We start from the raw sequence: 21,279 nt of genomic DNA on the forward strand, positions 1-21,279 counted from the left end.
TGTGGGTTTATTTTGTATCCTGCAACTTTGCTAAAGGTGTGGATTGTTTCTAATAACTTTTTAGTAGAATCTCTGGGATTCTCTAAATATACCATCATATCATCAGCAAAGAATGATAATTTGCTTTCCTCAGTTAGGCCTATATTCTAAAAGCTTTTTTCAAAAAATGATAATGGCCCTACTTGTCCAAAAATATATATATATATAGTAGCTCTTTTTGTGATTGATAAGATTTGGAAATTGAGAAAATAGCCAGCAACTGAAGAATGACAGAACAATTCATGGATTTGATTGTGATTGAATATTATTGTATTATAAGAAATGACAAGTAGGATAATTATCAAAAAATATGAAAAGACTTATATGAATTGCTGCAAAGCAAAGTGAGCAGAACTAAGATAATATTGCACAAGTAAGAACGATATTGTATGATGAACTATGAATGACTTAGCAATACTCAACCATACAATGAAGTAAGACTATTGATGAAACATGCTCTCTCCACCAAAAAAAAAAAAAAAAAAAAAAAAAAAAAAGAAAGAAAAATAATAATAAAAAAAACTGATATTGTCTTAATGTAAACTGGAGTATAATATTTTTTCTTTTTCTTTCTTTCATTCTTTTTGGTTTTGTTGGTCAAGTCTTTTTGTAAAAAAAAAAAAAAAATTAATATGAAAGACTTCTTCTCTCCCATACTTTGCTTTGGAGTTTCTGAAATACTAAAATAGAATCAGATCACTTACCATCTCAAGGGAGGGAAGTTGAAGTAAAATGTGGAACTTTTAAGAAATGTTAACTATTGTTTAACAAGTAATTATAACAAGTAAGTCCTTCAAGCACATGTCCATCTAATTGTTTAAGTAAAACAAAAAATCAATAATAGTTAAGTGATAAACTATATGGTAAACTATAGGTCCTATGGGCAGCTGGATAGAATATTGAGCTTGGAGTCAGAAAGACTCATGTTCTTGAGTTCAAGTGAGACTTCAGACATTCAATAGCTGTATGACCCTGGGCAAGTGCATTAGCCCTTTTTGACCTTTTCTCCATCTGAAAAAAAAAAAAAAAAAAAAAGAGTTGGAGATGAAAATAGCAACCACTCCAATACCTATTCCAAGAAAATTCCAGATGAAGTCACAAAGATTTGGACATGACTGAAAAACTTCTCAACAACAGCAACAATGATATCATACATTCTATTCAAATCAAATCAGTAGGTACTTAGTAAGCATCTACAACATGCTAGGTATTGTTCAGAGCAAGTGGGAAGAAAAAAAAAGATATTTATATTAAGTCTGGGAGATGTCAGGATTGTTCTAAATCATTTTTAGTAATATCTCATTTCATTCTGCCAGTCATCTTTTTTTTTAATTTTTATTTAATAATTACTTTATAGTGACAGAATCCATGCCAGGGTAATTTTTTTTACAACATTATCCCTTGCACTCATTTCTGTTCCAATTTTTCCCCTCCCTCCCTCCACCCCCTCCCCTAGATGGCAAGCAGTCCTATATATGTTGGATATGTTGCAGTATATCCTAGATACAATATATGTTTGCAGAACCGAACAGTTCTCTTGTTGCACAGGGAGAATTGGATTCAGAAGGTATAAATAACCCAGGAAGAAAAACAAAAATGTAGATAGTTCACATTCGTTTCCCAGTGTGCCAGTCATCTTTCAAGGAAGAAAGTATAATATTTACAGTTTACTATTGAGGGGAATGAAGTAGACAATGGATTTGAAATGTGCTCTTCCTAATTCCAGCCCTAGTGCTCTATCCACTGTACCTCCAACAGCCTCTAGCAAAACCCAGTTAATGAAAGCTGCAGAAGTTGGGGAAGAGTTGGTGCAGCTGACAGGATCATATTGATGTGTAATAGGAGAAAGATATGAGGTGACTTCAAGAAAAGGCAAGATCAGCAGGATCAGTAATGAACAGATATTCTTGATATCTGAATGAACTTGATAGTCTTAGTTGTACATTAAAAAAGAAAAGGCCCAGTCTCTTTAGTGATCTTTATGCCATTGTAAGTCCCCAGACAGGTGAGTGACTTTTGCTTGATTTTTTTAAAGTGTTATTATAGAAGCACAAAGTGAGAGTTATTTGGCTAATAAAATTAATAGCATGCTTCAATGGAGTGAATAGCTGGGCCCTTTGATAGTTTTATGTCCTTAGTAATCTTGATAGTTATTATTTTAGCAACCCCAAATTGAAATAAATAAATGTAGTAGTTTGAACCATTGTAGCATGATCCACATAATCCAAATAAAATTTGTGCCTGACAAATAGGTACATCTGACCTTCCACAGGAGACACACTTTAATTTTAATAGAAAATTATTTTTATAATCATTCTAAATTGAACATGTTCTTTTGTTCTGTCCAGACCTGTGATTTCTTAGGTATGGGAGAATTTTGCTATGGAAACTTTCTCTCTCAGTCAGAGAAACTCAATCTGTTTTCAACTTTGGGGATCTAAAGAATTGCTACAAGGATGGGAAGTGAAGTTACTTGTCTTTGGTTATGTCGTTATTAGGTATTAGAAGGAGGTTTCAAATATAGTTCATCCTAAAGCTAAGATTGTCAATTCATTATGTCCCACTATTTCTCCTAAACATATGGTAACAAGTGTGGAAAAGATTAATAAATTAATATCAAAGTTTGGTTTTATTTGCTTGAAGTATTAGCACTGGAATATTTCTGGTAAATATTTGATCTTATTCAGATAATAATTTCTATTTTTCATTTACCTAGACAAATAGATGTGATGTTGCTAGTTAGTCATAAGAATACAGCTTTATAGATTTGGATCTCGAAAGGTACTTGTGAGATCACTGGATCAAAACCCCCATTTTCCAAAACTAAGGTAAATTTTGATTAAGTTTCACATAGCTAATAAGTGTCTGAAGCAAAATTCAAAACAAGATCTTTCTGACTGTAAGTCTAATACTCAATCCCTTATGCCACCCTGCTTTTCAAAAACCTAAGTCAAAAATCATCAAATAACTATACATACAAGGGAGACATCACCCCATTAAAACAATTTATGAAAACATCAATGAATTAATAAACAGTTATTAAATATCTACTATGTTTCAATAGTACAAACTTTTTGGGGGAGGTTAATCACCATCCTACTAGAGTTAGAACTAGGAACCTAGAAGCAATGAAAGAGGCACCAACTAGGATACTATACTAGAGCAGTGCTTTTTATCTGGAAGCTTTTAGTTTCTTTATAGAAAAAGTGCCTTTTCATAGATCATGAAAAGTATCATCTCAGTCATTCTTCATATATCTGAAAGAGAATCTTCCTCCCAGAAAAGAGGGTAGAGAGATATAGAGAATAGTAGTTGTTAACTTTGCTTGCCTCATCACCTCCATTATATCATAAGATCACAAATTATTTTTGGTCCCTTTCCTTACTAGAGCAAGTGCTAAGCATATGGGGAGCATTTGAATCACTGAGCAGGATAACAGCTGTTTTTAAGTAAGTTATATCAATATTACTTTAAGAGGTCTTTTGCATTATACTTATTATTGATGGATAGCTTCCTTTTCTGTTCTTTTCATTTAGCTTACTGGAGCAAAAAATAGTGCACACCTGTTTAAATGATATATTTATGAACATTTCCATTCCAAAAGTCATCAATCACTCTCAAGATGAATGCAAGTAACATTTTGGCAATAAGTGCTTCAAATGTGCTGAACAAAGAGACAAAATCCTCATACAATCTGAATGCCTCAAAGGTTTACTATATTACAAAAGATTTGATTGTTTATATGTTTTTGAACAAATTACCTTTCTTTATAAAGCAACTAAAGCTGGGTGAATCATTTTGGAACAATAAATAATTTCACAGCAAACATTTATCAAATTCATGTCTAGAATCAGAATGGGTGGCCAGCATTTTCTCTAAAATTTAATTCAGATGCATAATTTTACTGTTAGCCCTTATCTACTGCTGTGTTCATATACTACTGAACATAGATCTGAACAGTTAATATAGTTTTTCCATTTTTAGAAGGTATGCTATGATTACCATAAGACAAATTTGGTAAATTTTTATTTAATTATTTTTAGTTAATTTTAAATATCATCAATATTATCTAACTATTTATCTATCTATCTATCCATCTATCTATATCTATATGTTTATATAGATATAGATAGATATATTCGGGGAGTTCTGGAAGTTTACCTGTGTCTTTGAGATCTAGTTTTAAAAAATTCATACTATCTTTATGCTAGATTTTCATTTTGTGCTTCTAAATTTCTTGCAGTCTTGCTCAGAAAGTGCTAATAAATGAATCAAACTGTCTTTTTTTTTTTTTTTTTTGGCAAACTGCAAATCCTTAAAACTATTGAGCTGTAATCATATGGTATTCAAACCAAGTCCAGAAACTTTAGCATAAATCTCATTATTTCAAATATGTCTCAGAATCCATTTTCTAAATAATAATTCTTGGAATACTTAAATCCGCTCTCACTTTCATATAAATTATTCTTTTTACCATCTTTACTTTAGAATGTTCCCTTTTTAAATAAAAATAGAGACCCTCTGTTGTCTGGCAATACAGCAAAAATGAGACTATGATTTGAAATAAAGAGAGCATTTGATATTGTGGATAAAAGAAGTTTGTGCTACATTGACATTCTCATTTTAGAAAATAAACCAAAGGGCCGAGGTAAGATGGCGGAGAAGGCATACTTGACTTTCTAAGCTCCTCTCATATCCTCACAACCAACATTAAATTTAGCCTCAAAAATAGCACTTGACTGGTAAAACCCAGGAAGACTAGAATTACAACAACTCACCAGCCTAAGATAATCTGGAATTTCATCAGAAAAGATTTGTCCTGAGGGGCCTGGGAGAAGATCAGCACAAGCAGGGAGTGAAATAGAGGCTAGCATATCGTGCAGACTGGGCGGGAATGGTCTCTGTGATTAGAAAATTACAGAGATGATACTGACATAGACTGATTGCAAAACAATAGATCAGCAGAGAAATCAAAGCCACTCTAAAAAAATGCCAGAACCTAACAGGATCTGGCTTTACCCACTGAAAACCAGAAGTGACTCAGCAGAGATCACAGCACAACTGTGCAGCCCCAACCTGAAGTACGGGGCTTTTCCTTGGGGCAGTTAAGAACCTGCACAGCAGCGCACAGCCCAGGGCAGCCTCTAATCTGCACAGTGGGGGACTCGGCCCGGGGCAATAGAAGTGCCCCAGTGCAGCTTGCATGTGGTAGAGACACTTCCAGGCTATTCTCTTGTCTGCAGCTAATACCCACAGCCCCACTGGGGGCTTTGGCCTCAGGTAGTGACCCTTTCACTGCTCAGTCTCTAGACTTAGGGCAGTCTCTAAAACACACAGGAGGGTTCTCCACTGGGCACTTCCAAAAGTTGGCCAAGCTGAATCACTTCAGGTTGGGGGGTGGAACTTTTGCCCAGAGCACTCCCACACCTCACTGCCTGAAGCCTGTTTACATCTTTCCCTGCTTTGCAGAGGAAGCTGGTAACCCACTTGCCCTGAAGGCAGACCCTAAAGGCTTTAAAATGAGTAAAAAAATCAAAAGGATGTTTGCTAGCTTCTATACAGAAAAAGAGCAGGTTTCCAACCCCAAGCAGACTAATAGAAAACAGTCTCCAGACAATACCCCAAAGGGGAATGTTACCTGGCCCCCTTTACATACTCTCCTAAAAGAGACCATTAAAAGTCTCAAAAGAGAGAAGAAAAATGGGGAAAGGAAATAGAAGCCTTGCAAGAAAGTAACAGCTTCCTGAAGTATGAATTGGAAAAGGAAAAAAAAAAATTCCCAGGAAGTGCAGGGAAACAGAATTTGTGAATTGGAAAGGCTAAAAACATCCCACTAAAGTAGATTTGTGAATTAGAAAAGATAGAGAATTTGCAAGAAAATAGGATTTGTGAATTGGAAAAGATAAAGAATTCACAAGAAAGTAGGATTTGTGAGTTGGAAAAAGAAAATAATTCACTAAAAAATTAGTGAAATGGAAAAAAATTCTATAGAGCAAAACAATTCATTTAAAAACTCAATTGGACATATACAAAAAGAAGTAAAAAAAGCTAATGAAGAAAATAATTCATTAAAAATCAGAACTGAACAAATATAAACCAATGATTCATTGAGACAGCAAGAATCAGTCAAGCAAAACCAAAAAAAAATTTAAAAAAGATAAATTTAAAAAAAAATGAATTATCTACTTGGAAAAACTACAGACCTGGAAAATAGATCTAGGAGAGATAATCTGAGGATTATTGGACTTTCTGAAAATTATGATAAAAAAAGAGCATAGATATTATTTTATGGGAAATCATCAAAGAGAACTGTGCAAAGGTCATAGAATCAGAATGTAAAATAGGCATTGACAGAATTCATCGAACACTTTCCAAAAAAGACCCTAAAATAAAAGCTCCAAGAAATATTGTGACCAAATTTCAGAACTATCAGAGTAAGGAAAAACTATTAAAAGCAGCCAGAAAAAAAAAAATTCAAACACCGAGGTGCACAATAAGGATCACCCAAGATCTGACTATCTCCACATTAAAGGATCAAAGGGCCTGGAATCTGATATTCTGAAAGGCAAAAAAAAAAAAAAAAAAAAAAAAAAAACTTGAAATGTAGCCAAGAATAAACTACCCAGCCAAGCTGAGCATTTTCTTCCAGGGAAGAAGATGGACATTTAATGAAACAGTTGAATTCCATTTGTTTCTAAGGAAAAAAGCAGAACTGAACAAAAAATTTGATCTCCAACCAGAGGACTCAAGAGAAGCAGAAAAGGTAAAAGGAACTCTTGAGAACTGTATTTCTGTTGTGAATATACAAAAAGACTACATGTATAATTTGATTTTACTGATATAAAAAAAAGTAGAAATGGAAAGGGGATAGAAAGGATTATACTTTCTTCACAGTATTTCATGGGATTTATACTAAAATTGACTACATATTAGAACATAAAGAACTCAAATTTAAATGTAGGAAGGCAAAAATAGTAAATGCTTTCTTTTCAGATCATGATGCAATAAAAGACAAATTCAACAAAAAGTTAGGGGTAAATAGACCAAAAAATAATTGGAAACTAAATAATCTCATCTTAAAGAATGATTGGGTGAAACAGCAAATTATAGATGCAATTAATAATTTCAGTCAAGATAATGACAATGATGAGATATCATATCAAAATTTTTGGGATGCAGCCAAAGAAGTAATAAAGGGAAATTTTATATCTTTAAAGGCTTACTTGAATAAAATAGAGAAAGAAAAGATCAGTGAACTGTGCTTGCAAATTAAAAAGCTAGAAAAAGACCAAATTAAAAAGACCAAATTAAAAATCCATAATCAAATACTACTCTTGAAATTCTTAAAATGAGAAATTAATAATATTGAAAGTAAAAAAAAAAAACTATTGAATTAATAAATAAAACTAAGAGTTGGTTTTATGAAAAAACCAATAAAATAGATAAACCTTTGGTAAATCTGATTATAAAAAGGAGAGAGGAAAATCAAATTAGTAGTCTTAAAAATGAAAAGGGAGAACTTTCCACCAATGAACAGGAAATTAGAGAAAAAATAAGGAGTTACTTTGCCCAACTTTATGCCAATAAATTTGATAACCTAAGTGAAATGGAAGACTACCTCCAAAAATATAGGCTTCCCAGATTAACAGAGGAAGAAGTAAACTGCTTGAATAGGCCCATTTCAGAAAAAAAGAAATACAACAAGTTATCAATAAACTCCCTAAGAAAAATCCCCAGGACCAGATGGATTTACATGTGAATTCTACCAAACATTTAAAGAACAATTGGCCCCTAGATGCAGAAAAAGCATTTGATAAAATCCAACATCCATTCCTATTAAAAACTCTTGAGAGTATAGGAATAAATGGACTTTTCCTTAAAATAATCAGTAGCATCTATTTCAAACCAGCAGTAAGCATTATATGTAACGGGAACAAACTGCAACCATTCCCAATAAGATCAGGAGTAAAACAAGGTTGCCCACTATCACCATTACTATTTAACATTGTATTAGAAATGCTAGCTTTGGCAATAAGAGTTGAGAAAGAGATTAAAGGAATAAGAATAAGCAATGAGGAAACCAAATTATCACTCTTTGCTGATGATATCATGGTATACTTAGAGAACCCCAGAGATTCTACCAAAAAGTTATTAGAAACAATCTACACCTTCAGCAAAGTTGCAGGATATAAAATAAACCCATGTAAGTCATCAGCATTCTTATATATCACTAACAAAACCCAACAGTTAGAGTTACAAAAAGAAATTCCATTTAAAGTAACTACTGATTGTATAAAATATTTAGGAATCTATCTGCCAAGGGAAAATCAGAAACTTTATAAGCAAAACTACAAAACACTTTCCACACAAATTAAGTCTGATCTAACCAACTGGAAAAATATTAAATGCTCTTGGATTGGGTGAGTAAATATAATAAAGATGACAATACTACCTAAATTAATCTACTTATTTAGTGCTATAACAATCAGACTCCCAAAAAACTACTTTGATGAATTAGAAAAAAATAACAACAAAGTGCATATGGAAAAAAAAAAAAGGTCAAGAATTTCATGGGAATTAATGAAAAAAAAAAATCAAATGAAGGTGGCCTAGCTGTACCAGATCTAAAATTATATTATAAAGCAGCAGTTACTAAAACCATCTGGTATTGGCTAAGAAACAGACTAGTTGATCAATGGAATAGGTTAGGTTCAAAGGACAAAACAGCCAATAACTTTAATAATATAGTGTTTGACAAACCCAAAGACACCAGTTTCTGGGATAAGAATGCATTATTTGACAAAAATTGCTGGGAAAATTGGAAATCAGTATGGCAGAAACTAGGCATTGACCCACACTTAACACCGTACACCAAGATAAGGTCAAAATGGGTTCATGACCTAGGCATAAAGAATGAGATGATAAATAAATTGGAAGAGCATAGGATAGTTTACCTCTCAGACCTGTGGAAGAGGGAGGAATTTATGACCAAAGAAGAACTAGAGATCACTATTGACCACAACATAGAAAATTTTGATTATATCAAATTGAAAAGTTTTTGTACAAACAAAACAAATGCAAACAAGATTAGAAGGGAAACAATAAACTGGGAAAACATTTTTACAAGCAAAGGTTCTGATAAAGGCCTCATTTCCAAAATATATAGAGAATTGACTCTAATCTATAAGAAATCAAACCATTCTCCAATTGATAAATGGTCAAAGGATATGAACAGACAATTCTCAGACAAAGAAATTGAAACTATTTATAGACATATGAAAATATGCTCCAAATCATTATTAATCAGAGAAATGCAAATTAAGACAACTCTGAGATACCACTACACACCTGTCAGATTGGCTAGAATGACAGAGAAAGATAATGGGGAATGTTGGAGGGGATGTGGGAAAACAGGGACTTTGATACATTGTTGGTGGAACTATGAACACATCCAGCCACTCTGGAGAGCAATTTGGAACTAGGTTCAAAAAGTTATCAAACTGTGCATACCCTTTGATCCAGCAGTGTTTCTACTGGGCTTATACCCCAAAGAGATACTAAAAAAAGGAAAGGGACCTGTATGTGCCAAAATGTTTGTGGCAGCCGTGTTTGTAGTGGCTAGAAGCTGGAAAATGAAAGGATGTCCATCAATTGGAGAATGGTTGAGTAAATTGTGGTATATGAATGTTATGGAATATTATTGTTCTGTAAGGAATGAGCAGCAGGATGAATACAGAGAGGACTGGCGAGACTTACATGAACTGATGCTGAGTGAAATGAGCAGAACCAGGAGATCATTATATACCTCAACAATGACACTGTTTGAAGATGTATTCTGATGGAAGTGGATCTCTTCGATAAAGAGAGTCTTAATTGATCAAAGATGGACAGAAGCAGCTACACCCAGAAAAAGAACACTGGGAAATGAATATAAACTGCTTGCATTTTTGTTTTTCTTCCCAGGTTATTTATACCTTCTGAATTCAATTCTCCTTGTGTAACAAGAAAACTGTTCAGTTCTGCACACATATATTGTATCTAGGATGTACTGCAACCCATTCAACATGTAAAGGACTGCTTGCCATCTGGGGGAAGGGGTGGAGGGAGGGAGGGAGGGGAAAAAATCGGAACAGAAGTTAATTCAAGGGATAATGCTGTAAAAAATTACCCTGGCATGCGTTCTATCAATAAAAAGTTAAAAAAAAAAAGAAAAAAGAACAATTGGCCCCAATGCTATATAAATTATTTGATAAAATAGGGAATGAAGGAGTCCTACCAAATTCCTTTTATGATACAGATATCATACTGATTCCTAAACCTGGTAGGTTGAAAACAGAGAAAGAAAACTATACACCAATCTCCCTAATAATAAAAATTACTTAAATAGACCCATTTTAGAAAAACAATTTGAACCAACTATTAATTGACTCCCAAAGTAAAACATCTCCAGGGCCAGATTGACTTACATGTAAATTCTAACTACATTTAAAGAACAATTAATTCTAATATTGTAGAAACTATTTGAAAAATAAGGAAAGAAGGACACCTACCAAATTCCTTTTATGACAACAGATATGGTGTTGATATCAAAACTCTGTTGAAAACAGAGAAAGAAAATTAAAGAGCAATTTCCCTAATGAATATTAATGCAACAATCTTAAATAAAATATTAGCAAGGAAATTACAGAATGTCATCCCAGGATAATACAGCATGACCAAGTAGGATTTATACCAGGAATGCAGGACTGATTCAATATTTGGAAAAATTATTAGCATAATTGATTATACCAATAACCAAATGAACAAAAATCATATGATTATCTCAATTGGTGAAGAAAAACATTGGATAAAATCCAACAACCATTCCTATTAAAAATACTAGTGAGTATAGGAATAAAGCGAGTTTTCCTTAAAATGAACAATGGCATCTATTAAAGCCACTTATATATAATGAATCATATATAATGAAAATAAACTAAAACTATTCCCAATAAGATCTGGAGTGAAACAAAGTTGTCCACTATCACTGCTACTATTTCACATTGTATTAGAAATTAGAAAATATTTGGAAATAAGAGAATAAAACAATTAAATGAATTTTAATAGGTAATGGGGAAATCAAATTATCATTCTTTGTAGTTTATATGTTGTTATACTTAGAGAAAACTAGAAGATCAACTAAAAAAAACACACTGCTTTAGCAAAGTTTCAGGATACAAAATAAACCCCCATAAACCATCCTCAACAATGCCCGGAATAAAAAATACAAAGAGAAAATCCATTTAACATAATTATAGATTGTAATGTTATTCTCTAAAGTATAATGTTCTCTGGGAACAGGTTTCTTAGGGGACTTCTGGAGGCAGCCTTAGTTTAAGTTCAAATCAATAATCACCTCAAATGCAGCCAGGGATTAATGTCCAAATCTTTTATTTCCTTCAAAGTCTTGTCTCCTTCCTAGGTTTCTTAGGGGCCTATCTTTCTCCTGGGTTCTGAGAGCTCTTGCTGCTAGTCCTTTGCCTCTGCCAGCTTCAGCCTCCACCCAGCACAAAGGTGGAAGATGAAATAAATCTGTCCCTGCCTCCGAGAGAGGGCTTGTCTCTCTGACTTGTGAATCTCCTGGACTCCATCCTGGTTGAGGCTCCTAGGTTAGATATGCTCTCTTAAAGGTGAGAATCTTAAAGGTGTGAAAGGTGTGAACTCCAATAAGTACTAAGTTCATTAGTGAATTAGAGAACTGTTAAGTACCATGATAAATTAGATAATTATTGTCTCTATCAATTACAGTGACTTAGCACTTTGTAAGAATTCTGAGAATAGATAATATAACATATTTTGGAGGTTCCATGAGAAGGCCAACTCTGAAACTATATTAACACAATGACAAAATTTTGCACACAAATAACGTTAGATATAATCAATGGGAAAAACATCAGGTGCTCATGGTTGGGCCTAGCAAATATAATATATATATATATATATATATATATATATATATATATATATATATATATATATATATATATATATATATATATATATATATATATATATATATATATATATATATATATATATATATATATATATATATATATATATATATATATATATATATATATATATATATATATATATATATATATATATATATATATATATATATATATATATATATATATATATATATATATATATATATATATATATATATATATATATATATATATATATATATATATATATATATATATATATATATATATATATATATATATATATATATATATATATATATATATATATATATATATATATATATATATATATATATATATATATATATATATATATATATATATATATATATATATATATATATATATATATATATATATATATATATATATATATATATATATATATATATATATATATATATATATATATATATATATATATATATATATATATATATATATATATATATATATATATATATATATATATATATATATATATATATATATATATATATATATATATATATATATATATATATATATATATATATATATATATATATATATATATATATATATATATATATATATATATATATATATATATATATATATATATATATATATATATATATATATATATATATATATATATATATATATATATATATATATATATATATATATATATATATATATATATATATATATATATATATATATATATATATATATATATATATATATATATATATATATATATATATATATATATATATATATATATATATATATATATATATATATATATATATATATATATATATATATATATATATATATATATATATATATATATATATATATATATATATATATATATATATATATATATATATATATATATATATATATATATATATATATATATATATATATATATATATATATATATATATATATATATATATATATATATATATATATATATATATATATATATATATATATATATATATATATATATATATATATATATATATATATATATATATATATATATATATATATATATATATATATATATATATATATATATATATATATATATATATATATATATATATATATATATATATATATATATATATATATATATATATATATATATATATATATATATATATATATATATATATATATATATATATATATATATATATATATATATATATATATATATATATATATATATATATATATATATATATATATATATATATATATATATATATATATATATATATATATATATATATATATATATATATATATATATATATATATATATATATATATATATATATATATATATATATATATATATATATATATATATATATATATATATATATATATATATATATATATATATATATATATATATATATACACATACATACACAATCATCTTGCTGTACAAGAAAAATCAGATTTAGAAAGAAGGTAAAAATAACCTGAGAAGAAAAAAAACACAAGCAAACAATGACAGAAAGAGTGGAAATGCTATGTTGTGGTCCATATTCATTTTCCAATGTTCTTTCTCTGGATGTAACTGGTTATATTCATTACTGAACAATTGGAACTGATTTATATCCTCTTATTGTTGAAGAGAGCCACTTCCATGAGAATCAATCATCATATAATATTGTTGTTGAGGTGTATAATGATCTTCTGATTCTGCTCATTCCACTTAGCATCAGTTCATGTAAGGCTCTCCAAGCCTCTCTGTATTCATCTTCCTGGTCATTTCTTATAGAAAATAATATTTAATAACATGCATATGCCACAATTTATTCAGACATTTTCCAATTGGTGGACATACATTCAATGTCCAGTTTCTAGCCACTATGAAAAAGGGCTGCCATAAACATTTTGCACATTCAAGTCCCTTTCCCTTACTTAATATCTCTTTGGGTTATAAGCCTAATAGTGATGTTGCTGGATCAAAGGGTATGCACAGTTTGATGACTTTTTGTGTATAGTTTGAATATAGTTGAAAATTGCAAATTTGGATCGGTTCACAACTCCATCAACAATGCATCAGTGTCCCAGTTTTTCCACATCCCATCCAACATTCATCATTATCTCTGTATGTCATCTTAGCCAATCTGAGAGGTGTGTAGTGTTATCTCAGAGTTGTCTTTTTGCATTTCTTTGATCAATAATGATTTGGAGTACCTTTTCATATGACGAGAAATAGATTCAATTTCTTCATGTGAAAATTATCTGTTCATATCCTTTGACCATTTATTATGGAGAATGTCTTTATTTCTTATAAATTGGAGTCAATTCTGTTTATATTTTGAAAATGAGGCCTTTATCAAAACCTTTGAATATTAAAATGTTTACCCAGTTTGTTGCTTCCCCTCTAAATAATAAATTTTGTTTATACAAAAGATTTTTAACTTGATATAACCAAAATTTTCTATTTTGTGATCAATAATGATCTCTAGTTCTTCTTTAGTCATAAATCCCTTCCTCCTCCACAAGTCAGAGAGGTAAACTATCCTGTGTTCCTCTATTTATAATCTTATTCTTTATGCCTAAGTCATGAATGTATTTTGACCTTATCTTGGTGTATGGCATAAAGTGTGGGTCAATGCCTAGTTTCTGACATAATAGTTTCCAATTTTCCCAGCAATTTTTGTCAAACAGTGAGTTCTTACCCCCAAAACTGGGGTCTATGGGTCTGTCAAACACTAGTGTATTAAAGTTATAGACACTTTTGTCCTTTGAACCTAACCTATTCCACTGATCAACTAATTTATTTATTAGCCAATACCAAATGGCTTTGGTAACTGCTACTTTATAATATAATTTGAGGTATAGCTAGGCCACCTTCATATGATTTTTTTTCCATTAATCCCCTTGAAATTCTTGACTTATATATATATATATATATATATATATATATATATATATATATATATATATATATATATATATATATATATATATATATATATATATATATATATATATATATATATATATATATATATATATATATATATATATATATATATATATATATATATATATATATATATATATATATATATATATATATATATATATATATATATATATATATATATATATATATATGTGTATGTATATAGCCTTTTTACAGCATTAATACATGCATGCATTGTTTGATTAAAGATGATATTAATCTCATTTGACAAGGTCTTATATAGTAGTTTGATGTAATTTGATTTCCTAATAATAATATCTGTCCCCAGATTTAGTGGAGTACTTCAGAAGATAATCAATTTTCATCAATGAATCTATTCAAGCTTAGATTAATCAGTTAGTGGATATTTTACAAAATTACCACAATGTTTTAGTAGAATGATTGGTTTTCATAGGTTATAAATCCCCTTTGATAATGACTTTTAAGAGATTTTGGGTGATCACTTGTTTGGGGAATCATCTCAGAAATTACAGTTAGTTACTTCTTACTTGTCCTCTAATCCAGAACTATAAAATTATATTTTGTTCATTATTGCACTATTTCCTTTTTCTCAAAAAAAGATTCAGATTTTCATCTCTCTAAGATTCATGAAACCCATTGCCTAACTTAAGAATTAAATATCCACCTGCTTCAATTTTGCTATCAAGTTGAGCAATGAAAAGAGATCTTTCATCTCTCTTCCTTTATATGTCTTCCAAAAACAAGGAATTTCAAAATTCCAATTTCCATCTACTTCTCCTCATTTTCACCTCCAGATCAGGATGTGCTAAAAGTCAATTCCAAATAACTCATGGAAGTTTATTGCTAAAATGTGAGCATTTAAACCTTCAGAAATAAGCAAGCCTTACAAATCCAGACTTGATTAATTATGTTATCTAATTCCAGAATTAAGGAATTGATAAAATTCAGATTAATTTTTAAGCGTCTATGAGTAGACTTCCGGCCAAGATGGCGGAGAGGAAATACACTTCTGTGTAACCTCCGTGTTTTTCTCTCACTATTCATTTCATTTCATGCCTCTGAATTAATGCTCGACTGAAAAAAAACCATACAATTACTTACCAAGAGAAACCATCCTTGAGACTCGTCAAGAAAGGTCTGTTTTTGCGCGAGGGCGGGGACGGTATTTGGAAGCAGTCTGCGGGCAGCAGCAGCTGCAACCAGAGCACAGATAGCAGCTCAGAACCGGGTAGAGCGGAGAGGGGGTGGGGCGCGATCGCAGCCATCTCTGCGGGGAGAGCTTTGCTACAGGAGCAAGTCAGCAGCCCAGCAGAGAAGCTAAAAACACCGGGGGTGAAGAATACAACCCCAAACAGCTGGAGTCTCTCGGGACCTGGCCACCCCTCCCCCACAGTGTCTTAGCCCGCTCGGATCTCAGAGCGCTCGGATCTCAGCGCGCAGGCGCCATAGCACAGTAGGACCCGTGCCTCACGAATACCCTGCCCCTCCCCCAAAGAAAGCAGCCTCCATTCAAGGGGTTTTTTTCCTTCTGTTTCTTTGATAGTTTGTCTTTGATAAATAGACAGAATGAGCAAGAAACTGAAAAAGAATTTAACCCTGGACAGCTTTTATACAGATAAAGAGCAGACTCCAAACCCTGAGGAGACTAAAAACAAACAGTCCCCAGGTGAATCCCCGAAGGAGGAGACCTTATGTCCCTCAGCACAGATGAATCTCATGGAGGAAATTAAAAAGGCTCTCACAAGGGAGCTAGAAGAAAAATGGGAAAAGGAGAGGGAGGCTCTGCAAAAGGGGAAGGAGGCTTGGCAAAAGGAGAAGGAGGCTTTGCAAAAGGAGAGGGAGGCTCTGCAAAAGGAGAGGGAGGCTTGGCAAAAGAGCCTGGAGAAGTCAGTTAAAGAGAGAGTGGATAAAGAAACCAAATCCTTGAAAAATAGGATTGGTGAACTGGAAAACAAAATTGGCGAAATGGAAAAAAATTCCACAGAACAAAAGAACTCAATTGGACAATTAGAAAAAGATCTTAAAAAAGTGAGTGAAGAAAATACCTCACTGAAAATCAGGGTCGAACAATTGGAATTGAATGACTCGAGGAGACAAGAAGAATCAGTCAAGCAAATCCAAAAAAATCAAACAATGGAAAAGGATGTGAAATACCTTCTGGGGAAGACAACAGACCTGGAAAACAGATCCAGGAGAGACAACCTGAGAATCATCGGACTTCCAGAAAAGTATGATGAAAAAAAGAGCCTGGACACTATCTTCCAGGAAATTATCAAAGAGAACTGCCCAGAAGTCATAGAAACAGAAGGTAAAATAGACATTGAAAGAATTCATCGATCCCCTACTGAAAGGGATCCTAAAATCAAAACACCAAGGAATATAGTGGCCAAATGCCAGAACCCTCAGGCAAAGGAAAAAATACTGCAAGCGGCTAGAAAAACCCAATTCAAGTATCAAGGAGCCACAATAAGGATCACCCAGGATCTGGCAGCATCCACATTAAAGGATCGAAGGGCCTGGAATATGATATTCCGAAAGGCTAAGGAACTTGGTATGCAACCAAAAATAACTTACCCAGCGAGATTGAGCATCTTTTTCCAGGGAAGAAGATGGACATTCAACGAAATAAGCGAATTTCATCTATTTCTGATGAAAAAGCCAGAACTTAACAAAAAATTTGATCTACAAGCACAGAACTCAAGAGAAATCTAAAAAGGTAAAGATTAATCTTGGGAACTATATTTCGGCTGTAAAGATGTATAAAGAATACATGTATACCTTGTTCTAGAAACTAGATGTGGAAAGGACATTGTACTAGAAAAAAGGGAAAGTGGGGGTACTACATTTCATGAAGAGGCAAAGAAAACCTAGTATATCTGAGAGAAAGAATGGAGAGGGATGAAAATAGTGAGTATTTTACTGCTTTCAGAATTGGCATTAAGAGAAGAATTTTAGACATATTCAATCTATGGTGAAACTTCTCCCACCTCATTGAAAAGTGAGAAGGGAAAAGTGAAAAAGGAAGGAATAAGCTAAGTGGAAGGGAATACGGTAACTGGGAGGGAAAGGGGCAAGTTGGGGGGGGAACTCTAAGGGGGGGGAGGGATACTGAAAAAGGGAGGGCTGTGAGAAGCAAGGGGAGCTCACAAGCTTAATACTGGGAAGGGGGGTAAGGGAGTAAGAAGGGAGAAAAGCATAAACCGGGGTTAACAAGATGGCAAGTAATACAGAATTGGTCATTTTAACCATAAATGTGAACGGGGTAAACTCCTCTATAAAGAGGAAGCGGTTAGCAGAATGGATTAAAAGCCAGAATCCTACAATATGTTGTATACAGGAAACACACCTGAAGCGGGGTGATACATGCAGGTTAAAGGTAAAAGGTTGGAGCAAAATCTACTATGCTTCAGGTGAAGCCAAAAAAGCAGGGGTAGCCATCCTGATCTCAGATCAAGCTAAAGCAAAAATTGATCTAATCAAAAGAGATAAGGAAGGGCACTATATCTTGCTAAAGGGTAGAATGAATAATGAAGAAGTATCTATATTAAATATATATGCACCAAGTAGTGTAGCATCTAAATTCTTAAAAGAGAAATTAAGAGAGCTGCAAGAAGAAATAGACAGTAAAACTATAATAGTGGGAGATCTCAACCTTGCACTCTCAGAATTAGATAAATCAAACCACAAAATAAATAAGAAAGAAGTCAAAGAGATAAATAGAATACTAGAAAAATTAGATATGATAGATCTCTGGAGAAAATGTAATGGGGACAGAAAGGAGTACACCTTCTTTTCAGCAGTTCATGGAACTTATACAAAAATTGATCATATATTAGGACATAAAAACCTCAAACTCAAATGCAGTAAGGCAGAAATAGTGAATGCATCCTTTTCAGACCATGATGCATTGAAAATTACATTCAATAAAAAGCCACAGGAAAGTAGACCAAAAAATAATTGGAAACTAAATAATCTCATACTAAAGAATGATTGGGTGAAACAGCAAATTATAGACATAATTAATAACTTCATCCAAGAAAACGATAATAATGAGACATCATACCAAAATGTATGGGATGCAGCCAAAGCGGTAATAAGGGGAAATCTCATATCTCTAGAGGCCTATTTGTATAAAATAGAGAAAGAGAAGGTCAATGAATTGGGCTTGCAACTAAAAATGCTAGAAAAGGAACAAATTAAAAACCCCCAATCAAACACTAAACTTGAAATTCAAAAAATAAAAGGAGAGATCAATAAAATTGAAAGTAAAAAAACTATTGAATTGATTAATAAAACTAAGAGTTGGTTCTATGAAAAAACCAACAAAATAGACAAACCCTTAGTAAATCTGATTAAAAAAAGGAAAGAGGAAAATCAAATTGTTAGTCTTAAAAATGAAAAGGGAGAACTCACCACTAACGAAGAGGAAATTAGAGCAATAATTAGGAGTTACTTTGCCCAACTTTACGCCAATAAATTCGACAACTTAAATGAAATAGAAGAATACCTCCAAAAATATAGCTTACCTAAACTAACAGAGGAAGAAGTAAATATCCTAAACACTCCTATCTCAGAAAAAGAAATAGAACAAACTATCAATCAACTCCCTAAGAAAAAAACCCCAGGACCAGATGGATTTACATCTGAATTCTATCAAACATTTAAAGATCAATTAACTCCAATGCTAAATAAACTATTTGAAGAAGTAGGGATTGAAGGAGTCCTACCAAACTCCTTTTATGACACAGATATGGTACTGATACCTAAACCAGGTAGGCTGAAAACAGAGAAAGAAAATTATAGACCAATCTCCCTAATGAATATTGATGCTAAAATCTTAAATAAAATATTAGCAAAAAGATTACAGAAAATCATCCCCAGGATAATACACTATGACCAAGTAGGATTTATACCAGGAATGCAGGGCTGGTTCAATATTAGGAAAACTATTAACATAATTGACTATATCAACAACCAACCAAACAAAAACCATATGATCATCTCAATAGATGCAGAAAAAGCATTTGATAAAATCCAACAGCCATTCCTAATAAAAACACTTGAGAGCATAGGAATAAAAGGACTTTTCCTTAAAATAGTTAGGAGCATATATTTTAAACCTTCAGTAAGCATCATATGCAATGGGGAAAAACTGGAACCTTTCCCGGTAAGATCTGGAGTGAAGCAAGGTTGCCCACTATCACCATTATTATTCAATATTGTATTAGAAACACTGGCCTCTGCAATAAGAGTCGAGAAAGAGATTAAAGGAATTAGAGTAGGCAATGAGGAAACCAAACTATCACTCTTTGCAGATGATATGATGGTATACCTAGAAAACCCCAAAGATTCTACTAAAAAGCTATTAGAAATAATTCATAATTTTAGCAAAGTAGCAGGATACAAAATAAATCCCCATAAATCCTCAGCATTCTTATACACCACCAACAAAATCCAAGAGCAAGAGATACAAAGAGAAATTCCATTCAAAATAACTGTTGATAGCATAAAATATTTGGGAATCTACCTACCAAAGGAAAGTCAGGAATTATATGAGCAAAATTACAAAAAAGTTTTCACACAAATAAAGTCAGACTTAAATAATTGGAAAAATATTAAGTGCTCTTGGATAGGCCGAGCAAATATAATAAAGATGACAATACTCCCTAAACTAATCTATTTATTTAGTGCTATACCAATCAGACTTCCAAGAAAATATTTTAATGATTTAGAAAAAATAACAACAAAATTCATATGGAACAATAAAAAGTCGAGAATCTCAAGGGAATTAATGAAAAAAAAAATCAAATGAAGGTGGTCTAGCTGTACCTGATCTAAAATTATATTATAAAGCAGCAGTCACCAAAACCATCTGGTATTGGCTTAGAAATAGATTAGTTGATCAGTGGAAAAGGTTAGGTTCACAAGACAGAATAGTCAACTATAGCAATCTAGTGTTTGACAAACCCAAAGATTCTAAATTTTGGGATAAGATTTCATTATTTGATAAAAACTGCTGGGATAACTGGAAATTAGTATGGCAGAAATTAGGCAAGGACCCACACTTAACACCACATACCAAGATAAGATCAAAATGGGTCCATGACCTAGGCATAAAGAACGAGATTATAAATAAATTAGAGGAACATAGGATAGTTTATCTCTCAGACTTGTGGAGGAGAAAGAAATTTGTGACCAAAGATGAACTAGAGACCA

The 21,279-nt window shown here is 31.5% G+C and overlaps 1 pseudogene; it reads left to right on the forward strand.

Annotated features, from left to right (window-relative positions):
* The first annotated feature begins 1,733 nt into the window (after positions 1–1,733).
* LOC127538622 (leucine-rich repeat-containing protein 14-like) overlaps positions 1,734–21,279 on the forward strand; it is a 95,154-nt pseudogene continuing 75,608 nt past the window's right edge.

This window comes from Antechinus flavipes, chromosome 5 (assembly GCF_016432865.1).
Source record: "Antechinus flavipes isolate AdamAnt ecotype Samford, QLD, Australia chromosome 5, AdamAnt_v2, whole genome shotgun sequence".
Classification (NCBI taxonomy): Eukaryota; Metazoa; Chordata; class Mammalia; order Dasyuromorphia; family Dasyuridae; genus Antechinus; species Antechinus flavipes.